The sequence below is a fragment of the Salvelinus fontinalis genome, chromosome 15 (genome assembly GCF_029448725.1).
Source record: "Salvelinus fontinalis isolate EN_2023a chromosome 15, ASM2944872v1, whole genome shotgun sequence".
NCBI classification, from domain to species: Eukaryota; Metazoa; Chordata; class Actinopteri; order Salmoniformes; family Salmonidae; genus Salvelinus; species Salvelinus fontinalis.
The window spans coordinates 42,030,704-42,043,879 of NC_074679.1; positions in this window are offsets into that span (position 1 = coordinate 42,030,704).

Genomic DNA, 13,176 nt, shown 5'->3' on the forward strand with positions numbered 1-13,176 from the left:
CGAAAAACAGCCCCAGACTATCATTCATCCTCCAACAAACTTTACAGTTGGCTCTATGCATTTGGGCAGGTAGCGTTCTTCTTCCAAACCCAGATTCGTCCGTTGGACTACCAGATGGTGAAGCGTGATTCATCACTCCAGATGACACGTTTTTACTGCACCAGAGTCCTATGGTGGCGAGCTTTACACCACTCCAGCCGACGCTTGGCATTGCGTAGGATGAGGCTGCTCGGCCACGGAAACCCATTACGTGAAGCTCCCGATGAACAGTTCTTGTGCTGACGTTGCTTCGAGAGACAGATTGGAACTCGGTAGTGAGTATTGCAACTGAGGACAGACAATTTTTAGTAAGGCTCTTCAGTAAGGCCATCCTACTGCCAATGTTAACCTATGGAGATTGCATGGCTGTGTGCTTGATTGTATACACCTGTCAGCAACAGGTGTGGCTGAAATAACCGAATCCACTAATTTGAAGGGGTGTTGACATACGTTTGGCCATGTAGTGTATATCATGCATTGACTAAAACGATGAACATTTGACTTACATTTTTGTGCAACATCATGGGTAAGCTCTGGTCATCAAATCAAATAAAAAAAGTGGATTTCTACTGGTATGGGCGTTTAAGCATATGAGTAATACATACTCCAAACTTACTCATAATTGAATTTAGCGTTATACAGTCAAGGAATACTTTGTGTCATTCAGTCTCCCATGATCCATCCCGTTTAAAATATGCCATATAAAGACATCTCTCACTTGCTTTGTTACTTGTGAAGGAATGCAATCAATGTAGGCATAAAAATTCTGAAACCAAAGTACTGTATTCAGACCCCTTTTTCCACATTTTGTTACATTACAGCGTTATTCTAAAATTGATTAAATTATTGTTTTCCTCATCAATCTACACACAATACCCAATAATGACAAAGCAAAAAGAGTTTTGTAGAAATGTTTGCAAATTTATAAAAACCAAAAACATAAATATCTTATTTACATAAGTTTTCAGACCCTTGCTATGAGACTTGAAATTGAGCTCAGGTACATCCTGTTTCTAAAACTTGATTGGAGTCCACCTGTGGTAAATTCAATTGATTGGACATGATTTGGAAATGCACACATCTGTCTTTCTAAGGTCCCACGGTTGACAGTGCATGTCAGAGCAAAAACCAAGCCATGAGGTCGAAGGAATTGTCCGTAGAGCTCTGAGACAGGATTGTGTCAAGGCACAGATCTGGGGAAGGGTACCAAAAAATGTCTGCAGCATTGAAGGTCCCCAAGAACACATTGGCCTCCATAATTCTTAAATGGAAGAAGTTTGGAACCACAAAGACTCTGGCCGCCTGGCCAAACTGAGCAATCGGGGGAGTGGGGCCTTGGTCAGGGACGTGACCAAAAACCCGATTGTCACTGACAGAGCTCCAGAGTTCCTCTGTGGAGATGGGAGAAAATTTCAGAAGGACAACCATCACTGCAGCACTCCACCAATCAGGCCTTTATGGTAGAGTGGACAGACGGGAAGCCACTCCTCAGTAAAAGGCACATGAAAGCCCGGTTGGAGTTTTCCAAAGGCACCTAAAGGACTATTACACCATGAGAAACCAGATTCTGATGAAACCAAGTTTGAACTCTCTGGCCTGAATGCCAGGAAATGTCTGGAGGAAACCTGGAGGAAACCTGACACAATCCCTACGGTGAAGCATGGTGGTGGCAGCATCATGCTGTGGGGATATTTTTCAGCGGCAGAGACTGGGAGACTAGTCAGGATCAAGAGAAAGATGAATGGAGCAAAGTACAGAGAGATCCTTGATGAAAACCTGCTCCAGAGCGCTCAGGACCTCAGACTGGGTCAAAGAATCAATGGGACAACGACCCTAAGCACACAGCCGAGACAACGCACGTGTGGCTTCGCAACAAGTCTCTGAATGTCCTTGAGTGGCCCAGCCAGATCCCGGACTTGAACCCGATCTATCATCTCTGGAAAGACCTGAAAATAGCTATCCAGTGACGCTCCCCATCCAACCTGACAGAGCTTTAGAGGATCTGCAGAGAAGAACGGGAGAAACTTCCCAAATACAGGTGTGCCAAGCTTGGAGCGTCATACCCAGAAAGACTCGAGCCTGTAATCGCTGCCAAAGGTGCTTCAAAAAAGTACTAAGTAAAGGATCTAAATACCTATGTAAATGTGATATTTCCGGGTTTTTTAAATAAATTTGCACAAATTTATAAAAAAAACTGTTTTTGCTTTTTCATTATGGGTTATTGTGTGTTGATTGATGAGGGGGAAAAAACTATTCAATACATTTTGGAATAAGGCTGTAACGTAACAAAATGTGGAAAACGTCAAGAATACTTTCCGAATGCACTGTACTTCCTCAATCAAAACAAACTTTTTGAAGTTAAAATGTTTTCATTTTCCAACATTATAAACAATTACGTTTCTCAGAGCATGATTACTAGATGGTAGTGAGGTCATATCTATGAGATTAACATGCTGACCACACCGCTCAAGTTAGGTGCAGGAGCATTGCAAAATAAATGTACACATTCATGTTATCCAATAATGTCATCCAAACTGTGCTCATCTCAACGAGCATCTGCATAGCCAAGTGCTAAACTTGGTTATATTTTTGAAGCTTGACACACTGCAAGTCCCGCCTCTCCCATCTGGTCATTGGTTTTTAGGAGCATATACCCATGTGGGTGATCGAAAGCTGAACTGATTTCCACACTCCAGTCGGTGGTGATAATGCACCTTAAAGTTGGTTGCCAACCGCCATATGAAGTCCAAAGAAGAAGAAGAAAAAGACTGAAGGAGGACAGATTACTAGAAACAAATTCAGTTTACCATTTTATCTGTGGATTAATTGTCGGAGTAGAGGACCTTGTGCATATCAGGTAAAATAACAACTCAATGTTTATATCCCAGGACAAATTAGTGAGTAAGAGAAAGCTAACAAAATGGCCATGAATGTTTCATGCGCTTTGACGTGTACTCAAATTAATATAGTTGGTTCAGAGTTCACTTTGATATTTCAACATACGTGTCCTGATCGCGTCTGGTGTGAATGGACAAAATCAACATGCGCGCGATGGCGCATGCAGACGTACGTGCTTGCCCAGTCTAATCAGCATGTAAGCTTACGGGCTATGTCATAAAAAAACAATGAAATCCCCCAAAATATGAAATCCAAATTGTTTGGACGAGGCTCAATGTTATTTTAGCTCACGAGAGGACCACAAGATCTCAGTGCAAGAGGCTTCACTAAAGTCCCTGGTTCGAATCTAGGCTGTATCACATCCAGCCGTGATTGGAAGTTCCATAGCGCGGCGCACAATTGGCCCAGCGCCGTCCGTGTTTGGCCGGGGTAGGCCGTCATTGTAAATAAAAATTTGTTCTTAACTGACTTGCCTAGTTAATCTTAGGGCGCATGAACCGCTAGCGGGAGACCTACGACAACATCCGGTGAAATTACAGAACGCGAAATTCAAAATACAAAAATCGTAATATTAAACATTCATGAAAATATAAGTGTCTTACATCATTTAAAAGCTTAACTTCTTGTTAATCCAACCACGTTGTCAGATTTCAAAAAGGCTTTACGGTAAAAGCTTACCATGCGATTATCTGAGGACAGCGCCCCACATAAAAATCATTTTTCAACCAGCACAGGCATCACAAAATCACAAATAGCGATTAAATAAATCACTTTCCTTTGAAGATCTTCCTCTGTTTGCAATCCCAAGGGTCCCAGCTGCACAAGGAATGGTCGTTTTGTTTGATAAAGTCCTTCTTTATATACAAAAAGGTCAGTTTAGTTGGCGCCATTTACTTCACTAATCCCCTCGCATACAAACGAATCCAAAAAGTTACCGGTAAAGTTCGTCCAAACAAGTCCAACTATGTTTCTAATTAATCCTCAGGTACTCTAATATCTAAATAAAAGATCAAATGTAAGACGAAGAATAGTATGTTCAATAGGGAAGATAAATAACGAAGAGCGCACCTCATTCACGCGTGCATCAAGACTAATTTTCTAATGAGGTACACCTTGGAAAAACTACAACTACTTGTTCATTTTTCAAAAAACAAGCCTGACACATTTTATAAAGACTGTTGACATACAGTGGAAGCCATAGGTGCTGCAATCTGGGTGCTTTTTGGTTGGAAATTCAATAGGCCAACATAGGAATGGCCTGGGAGCTCAAAAAAATAATTTTCCTGATGGATTTTCCTCGGGTTTTCGCCTGCCATATCAGTTCTGTTATACTCACTGTAACGTCCTGACCAGAGTTCTTATGTGTTTTGCTTGTTTAGTGTTGGTCAGGACGTGAGCTGGGTAGGAATTCTATGTTGTGTGTCTAGTTCGTCTGTTTCTATGTTCAGCCTGATATGGTTCTCAATCAGAGACAGCTGTCAATCGTTGTCCCTGATTGAGAATCATATATAGGTGGCTTGTTTTGTGTTGGGGATTGTGGGTGGTTGTTTCCTGTCTCTGTGTTTGTGTTCTGCACCAGCTAGGACTGTGACGGTATGTTCTTTTGTTATTTTGTATAATGTTTTTGTTTTGTCCATTAAATTCATTATGTCAAATTACCACGCTGCACATTGGTCCTTTGATCCTTCTCGCCTCTCCTCGTCTGAGGAGGAGGACGAAGTAGACTGCCGTTACAGAACCACCCACCAAACCCGGATCAAGCAGCGTGAGAACCTGCAGCAGCGACAGCAGCAGCGGTACCAGGAGGAATGGTCATGGGAGCAAATATTGAACGGAGAAGGACCCTGGGCTAAGGTTGGAGAATATCGCCGCTCTCGGGAAGAGATGGAGGCAGCTAAAGCCCAGGAGCTGTGGTATGAGGAGGCAGCACGGAAGCGTGGCTGGAAGCCCGTGAAGAAACCCCCAAAATTTCTTGGGGGGGGGGGGCTAAAGGGTAGTGTGGCGAAGGTAGGTAGGAAACCTGCGCCCACTTCCCATGCTTACCGTGGAGAGCGGGAGTACGGGCAGACACCGTGTTATGCGGAAGAGCACACGGTGTCTCCTGTACGGGTGCATAGCCCGGTGCGGGTTATTCCACCTCCCCGCACCGGGCGGGCTAGAGTGAGGATTGAGCCAAGTGCCATGAAGCCGGCTCTACATATCTGGCCTCCAGTACTTCTCCTCGGGCCGGTGTACATGGCACCAGCCTTACGCATGGTGTCCCCGGTTCGCCAACACAGCCCAGTGCGGGTTATTCCACCTCCCCGCACTGGACGGGCTACGGGGAGCATGCAACCAGGTAAGGTTGGGCAGGCTCAGTGCTCAAGAGAGCCAGTACGCCTGCACGGTCCGGTATATCCGGCACTACCTTCCCGCTCCAGCCCAGTACCACCAGTGCCGATACCACGCACCAGGCCTATAGTGCGCATCGAGAGTCCAGTGTGCCCTGTTCCTGCTCCCCGCACTAGCCTTGAGGTGCGTGTCTCCAGTCCGATACCATCAGTTCCGGCACCACGCACCAGGCCTACTGTGCGCCTCAGCAGGTCAGAGTCGGCCGTCTGCCCAACGCCGCCTGCACTGCTCGTCTGTCCAGCGCCATCTGAGTTCCCTGCACTGCCTGCCTGCCCAGCACCATCAGAGCCATCCGTCTGCCCAGCGCCGTCTGAGCCATCCGTCTGCCCAGCGCCGTCTGAGCCATCCGTCTGCCCAGCGCCGTCTGAGCCATCCGTCTGCCCAGCGCCGTCTGAGCCATCCGTCTGCCCAGCGCCGTCTGAGCCATCCGTCTGCCCAGCGCCGTCTGAGCCATCCGTCTGCCCAGCGCCGTCTGAGCCATCCGTCTGCCCAGCGCCGTCTGAGCCATCCGTCTGCCCAGCGCCGTCTGAGCCATCCGTCTGCCCAGCGCCGTCTGAGCCATCCGTCTGCCCAGCGCCGTCTGAGCCATCCGTCTGCCCAGCGCCGTCTGAGCCATCCGTCTGCCCAGCGCCGTCTGAGCCATCCGTCTGCCCAGCGCCGTCTGAGCCATCCGTCTGCCCAGCGCCGTCTGAGCCATCCGTCTGCCCAGCGCCGTCTGAGCCATCCGTCTGCCCAGCGCCGTCTGAGCCATCCGTCTGCCCAGTGCCGTCTGAGTCATCCGTCTGCCACGAGCCATTAGAGCCGCCCGTCTGTCCCGAGCCGCCAGAGCCGCCAGCCAGTCAGGAGCTGCCAGAGCCGCCAGCCAGTCAGGAGCTGCCAGAGCCGCCAGCCAGTCAGGAGCTGCCAGAGCTGCCCTCCAGTCATGAGCTGCCCTCCAGTCATGAGCTGCCCTCCAGTCATGAGCTGCCCTCCAGTCATGAGCTGCCCTCCAGTCATGAGCTGCCCTCCAGTCATGAGCTGCCCTCCAGTCATGAGCTGCCCTCCAGTCCGGAGCTGCCCTCCAGTCCGGAGCTGCCCTCCAGTCCGGAGCTGCCACCCAGTCCGGAGCTGCCACCCAGTCCGGAGCTGCCACCCAGTCCGGAGCTGCCATTCGTCCTGAGCTGCCTCTCTGTCCGGAGTTGCCCCTCTGTCCTGAGCTACCTCTCTGTCCTGAGCTACCTCTCTGTCCTGAGCTACCTCTCTGTCCTGAGCTACCTCTCTGTCCTGAGCTACTTCTCTGTCCTGAGCTACCTCCTAAATCATGTGGGGGCCTTGGGGAGGATTCTTAGGCCAACGTCGTGGGCGAGGGTCGCCACTCAAAGGACGCTAAGGAGGGGGACAAAGACAGCGGTGGAGTGGTGTTCTCGTCCACCGCCGGAGTCGCCACCGCGGACAGATGCCCACCCAGACCCTCCACTTGAGTTTTAGGGGTGCGTTCGGAGTCCGCACCTCGGGGGGGTGGGGGGGGGGGTGGGGGGGGTACTGTCACGTCCTGACCAGAGTTCTCATGTGTTTTGCTTGTTTAGTGTTGGTCAGGACGTGAGCTGGGTGGGAATTCTATGTTGTGTGTCTAGTTCGTCTGTTTCTATGTTCAGCCTGATATGGTTCTCAATCAGAGACAGCTGTCAATCGTTGTCCCTGATTGAGAATCATATTTAGGTGGCTTGTTTTGTGTTGGGGATTGTGGGTGGTTGTTTCCTGTCTCTGTGTTTGTGTTCTGCACCAGCTAGGACTGTGACGGTATGTTCTTTTGTTATTTTGTATAGTGTTTTTGTTTTGTCCATTAAATTCATTATGTCAAATTACCACGCTGCACATTGGTCCTCTGATCCTTCTCGCCTCTCCTCGTCTGAGGAGGACGAAGTAGACTGCCGTTACACTCACAGACATTATCAGAGTGTTTTCTATCCAATGCTACCAATTATATGCATATCCTAGCTTCTGGGCCTGAGTAACAGACCATTTACTTTGGGCACGTCAGACTATCCGAACATCTGAACACTGCCATGGATCCCTAAGAAGTTGTTAAATAAAGGTTAAATCAAAAAAATTAAATTAAAAGATCTGAGAGGTCCTCCCATATCTTCATTCCTCCCACGCACAATCCCTCACGTCCAAACATTCTCCCTTTTGCTCCAACACTAACATCGTATCATACCAGAGAAAACATGGGAGAGAGATGGTTTGACTGGCTTTTGTCAATCAAGGCTGATGAAAGGCCAACCACTTTGGGGCTCGTATTCATAAAGCGTCTCAGAGTAGGAGTGCAGATCCAGGATCAATTTTGACTTTTAGATCTTAATGAATAACATTACATAGGCAGGGGAGATCTGCATTCCTACTAGACACTATGAATACGGGCCCAGCTCATGTGAACAGAGGGGTGAATTAAATACCAGATGTGTGTGGCATCTGTTTTCAATTAGCTGGATCTGAGTACTACTAATCGAAGCTAAAACAACATTCCACCACCAAAAGGAGCTGAAGGCAAATTACAGAAAGTGAAAACATTGGATTCAGATGAGGCAGAGAAAGGAGTGTTTGGCACTCATCTAAAACAGTAACATGGTAATGTATTAGACCGTGTCTATAGCAGGTTAGTTAAAGTTACTGTACATACTGTAAGTGACAAATGAGGGAGTTGAACCCACAACCATGGTGTTGCCAACACCATGCTACAACCACCAAAACCTTCGAAAGATACTTAAACCAACCCACTCCTTTCACCATTTATTATTCACCAAACCAATTCCTTTGACCAAACCACCCCTGTTTACCAAACCGCTCAAAACCAACCCACTCCTCCTTATTTCGTTCACAGAGAAAGGAAGTTCCCCTCAGGTAAAAAAAAAAATAACATACAGTTGTCCATTTCACAAATACCCAACATTACAGCACTGTGACCTCATGAGGCTGAGACTAGCTTTGTGTTCGTCTCCATGGGAACCATACGAGCAGGGAGATCCCGTCCCAATTCTGACACCAATGTAGCAAATTTGTTAATTTATTCAGACAGGCAATATGGCTTCTTCTTTTACTGAACTAGAAGCTGGAGACACACAAATAAAATTCACATGGGGCAGACTAGACCCTAAACTACGAAAAATAAAGAAAGTCACTCTCTGTATTACTCCTAGTTATGTATTATTACGTGACTGAAACTAAATTTCGTTGAGTCAGTGCACAGTGTCGTAACTTTCTAAAAATGTTCCAAGCTCCCTCTACTGAACCACAAAATGGGTCTGAGAACAACCCCTCTCCAAAGACCACTGGGACCATTACAAATCAATTCAGCCCATTGAGTCAGCTGATAGTCTGCAGTGTTATACACAGCAGGCTGGGCATTCCCGATGACCTAACAATGGGAACAGAAATGGAAGGTATGTTACAGAAATATGAGATTTGGTATCGTTTCTGTATCATATTTTTCTGTTTCTGTGTCTCACGAGGAATGGCTAAGACTGATTAGGTTAATGAAACATTTCTAGAAATGTTGGGAAGCAAATGATTAGAAAGACATATGAATGCCATCCGTAATGTTGAATTCATAGATGTTGACAGTACCAGTCTACAGTCTTATGATCTTTTTCAGCGTTTTCAGGAAATTATTTATAAGAAATACTTTAAAAAAAAATGTAAATCATTTTACAGAATAGCTTAGATATTGAGTAATGGAACGTGAGGTCAGCTGAGTGGCAGAGCAGTTAAAACATGTATTATTTGAACAGATGTGACTCCTTACTCACCAAGCCCTTTTATTAGAGTATCACTAGAGCCTTGTCCAAACACGTTCTGAGCTTCACACTATTCATAGTTGGTATCTCCCATCTTCTTAGATCCTTGCCTAGGCATACCTCTCCCTCCCTTCTCCTACATAAATGGTTCTGACAGTGGAGTAAAGGTACGTTAGGTGGGTGTTAATCAACCGCAACCACTCAATCTTTAGTGGAGGAGTGTGTCATGGAAGGGAACGTGTCAGAACTTGTCATGCGCATTTTTGGTTGTCTCATCTAACAGGAAGTGCAAGTGCGTATCCACAGTTATGGACAGTGAATCAGGTGTTTGTCTTTCAACGCCAAAAGTTATCAGGGGACCGATATTGATGTGACACCCACGGGTGCAGTTCAGAGAGAAGCTGGCGGGGTATCAAACTTTTTCCACATTTTGTTGTGTTACAGCCTGAATTTAAAATGTATTCATTTGAGATGTTGTGTCACTGGCCTACGCGCAATACCCCATAATGTCAAAGTGAAATTATGTTTTTAGAAGTTTTTACAAATTAATTAAAAATGAAATGCTTGTCTTGAGTCTTTAAATATTCAACCCCTTTGTTATGGCAAGCCTAAAGTTCAGGAGTTAAGAGTTGCTTAACAAGTCACATAATAAGTTGAATGGACTCTGTGTGCAATAATAGTGTTTACCATGATTTTTGAATAACTACCTCATCTCTGTACCCCACACATCCAATTATCTGTAAGGTCCCTCAGTCGAGCAGTGAATTTCAAGCTGGAGGAAACAGGTACAAAAGTATCTATATCCACAGTAAAACAAATCCTATATCGACATAACCTGAAAGGTCGCTCAACAAGGAAGAAGCCACTGCTCCAAAACCACCATAAAAAATCCAGACTACGGTTTGCAAATGCACATGGGAACAAAGATCGTACTTTTTGGAGAAATGCCCTCTGGTCTGATGAAACAAAAATAGAACTGTTTGGCCATACCATCGTTATGTTTGGAGGAAAAAGGGGGATGCTTGCAAGCCGAAGAACACCATCCCAACCGTGAAGCACGGGGGAGGCAGCATCATGTTGTGGGGGTGCTTTGCTGCAGGAGGGACTGGTGCACTTGACAAAATAGATGGCATCATGAGGAATTAAAATTATGTGGATATATTGAAGCAAAATCTCAAGACAATAGTCACAAAGTTAAAGCTTGGTCGCAAATGGGTCTTCCAAATGGACAATGACCCCAAGTATACTTCCAAAGTCGTGGCAAAATGGCTTAAGGACAACAAAGTCAAGGTATTGGAGTGGCCATCACAAAGTAATGACCTTAATCCCATAGAAAATTTGTGGGCAGAACTGAAAAGGCCTGTATGAGCAAGGAGGCCTACAAACCTGACTCAGTTACACCAGCTCTGTCAGGAGGAATGGGCAAGGGTGACTATATGTTTGTCCGCAATAGTATGTTCGCATTTTTACTCAGCTAGAGTGTGTGTGAAGTTGCACATCACACTATTACTGTTTTGGAATATAATGTTCACAATATTTTCTTGAACAGCCTCTATATCGTGTGCATATTTAACCATTGATATGTTCTAGGGGCCATTTTGAAACGTTAAGGATCATCAGGTACTTCTAGAATGTTTACCAATGGCATGTCTATCTTTTTGTGAGAAATAACACTGGTCACTCAAGACATTTATAAAGTATTAATAGCCCTCACATTAAATTAGGGACTGCAAAAATACTTATTATTGATTAGTAAATGGGTTATAAGGACCTAAACATCTTATGAATGAAATTATGAATAATTCATACATAATTAAAAAGTTGTTTATAAATGTGTGTATAATAATTATTAAATGGTGAGCAAACTGTTTGTGAATACATAATAAATGGTTTATTACTGAACTTTATTATAAAGTTTTACCGGTGCCTGAACTGACGTGTTGTACCCAGTGCTTGAAGTGGACTGAAATAGGTGCCGTACAAATTTTGGGTTGCGCTGTTGTGCCGAAAACCTTCCCCCTGCCAGAACCCCCCCACCTTCTAATTTCCTTAGTTTTGTGGCTAGAGTCAAATACTTTATGTGACAAACATCAGAGTATACAAATACTTTCTATAGAACACACTTCACGTCAGAATAGGCAACCAAAATTAATAATTAATGTATATGTGTTATATTAAACACAGAGGGAGTAAAATGTTGGCAAGCAATAAACATTTCAGAATAACTATGGCTGAATTATTATCCTTACACATTCAAATATACAATTCGAATAAGACATGGGAGAGATGACGAATATTGGCAATGAGATTTATATATAGACTAATACAGTCAGTAGCGGATTTAGTTACGGGCGACATGGGCGGCCGCCCGGGAGGGCATCTTGCCGGGGGCGGCTCCGGGTACCCCAGGGTGCGGGCAGAAGCGGGCGATGAAGGGGGGGTTCGCCCAGGGCGCCATACAAGCTAGAACTGCCACATACACTTGAGACAAATAGCCAAACAGAAAACTGCAGACAAAAATGCTGTCAATCGTTGTCCCTGATTGAGAATCATATATAGGTGGCTTGTTTTGTGTTGGGGATTGTGGGTGGTTGTTTCCTGTCTCTGTGTTTGTGTTCTGCACCAGATAGGACTGTTTCGGTTTGCCACACTTTGTTATTTTTTGTTTGTTGTAAGTGTTCACTGTTTTTTTGTTTAATTAAACATGTTGAGCACTGGCTACGCTGCGTGTTGGTCCGATCCCTGTTTCACCCCCTCTTTTAGTGAAGAGAGGGAAGGCTGCCGTGACAGAATCACCCACCAAACCCGGACCAAGCAGCGTAGCAACGGGCAGCAGCAGCAGCGGGACCAGGAGAAATGGACTTGGGAGGACGTATTGGACGGAAAGGGTTGCTACACATGGGAGGAGATCCTGGCTGGTAAGGATCGCCTTCCATGGGAACAGGGGGAGGCAGCTAGGAGAGCGAAAGCAGCTGAGAAGGGGAACCGGTGTTATGAGGGAACACGGCTGGCCAGGAAGCCCGAGAAGAAATCCCAAACATTTCTTGGGGGGGGGGGGGGGGGGGGGGCAAAAGGGTAGTGTGGCGAAGTCGGGTAGGAGACCTGCGCCCACTTCCCATGCTTACCGTGGAGAGCGGGAGTACGGGCAGACACCGTGTTATGCGGAAGAGCGCACGGTGTCTCCTGTACGTGTGCATAGTTCCTGCTCCCCGCACTAGCCTTGAGGTGCGTGTCTCCAGTCCGGTGCCACCAGTTCCAGCACCACGCACCAGGCCTACTGTGCGCCTCAGCAGGTCAGAGTCGGCCGTCTGCCCAACCCCGCCTGCACTGCTCATCTGCTCAACGCCGTCTGCACTGCTCGTCTGCCCAGCGCCGTCTGAGCTGCCTGCCTGCCCAGCGCCGCCTGAGCCATCCGTCTGCCCAGCGCCATCTGAGCCATCCGTCTGCCCAGCGCCATCTGAGCCATCCGTCTGCCCAGCGCCATCTGAGTCATCCGTCTGCCCAGCGCCATCTGAGCCATCCGTCTGCCCAGCGCCATATGAGCCATCGTCTGCCCAGCGCCATCTGAGCCGTCCGTCTGCCCAGCGCCATCTGAGCCGTCCGTCTGCCCAGCGCCATCTGAGCCATCCGTCTTCCCCGAGCCGTTAGAGCCGCCCGTCTGTCCAGCGCCGTCAGAGCCGTTCGTCAGTCAGGAGCCGCTAGAGCCGTCCGTCAGTCAGGAGCCGCCAGAGCCGCCAGCCAGTCAGGGGCTGCCAGAGCCGCCAGCCAGTCAGGGGCTGCCAGAGCCGCCAGCCAGTCAGGAGCTGCCAGAGCCGCCAGCCAGTCAGGAGCTGCCAGAGCCGCCAGCCAGTCAGGAGCTGCCAGAGCCGCCAGCCAGTCATGAGCTGCCCTCCAGTCATGAGCTGCCCTCCAGTCATGAGCTGCCCTTCAGTCATGAGCTGCCCTCCAGTCATGAGCTGCCCTCCAGTCATGAGCTGCCCTCCAGTCATGAGCTGCCCTCCAGTCATGAGCTGCCCTCCAGTCATGAGCTGCCCTCCAGTCATGAGCTGCCCTCCAGTCATGAGCTGCCTTCCAG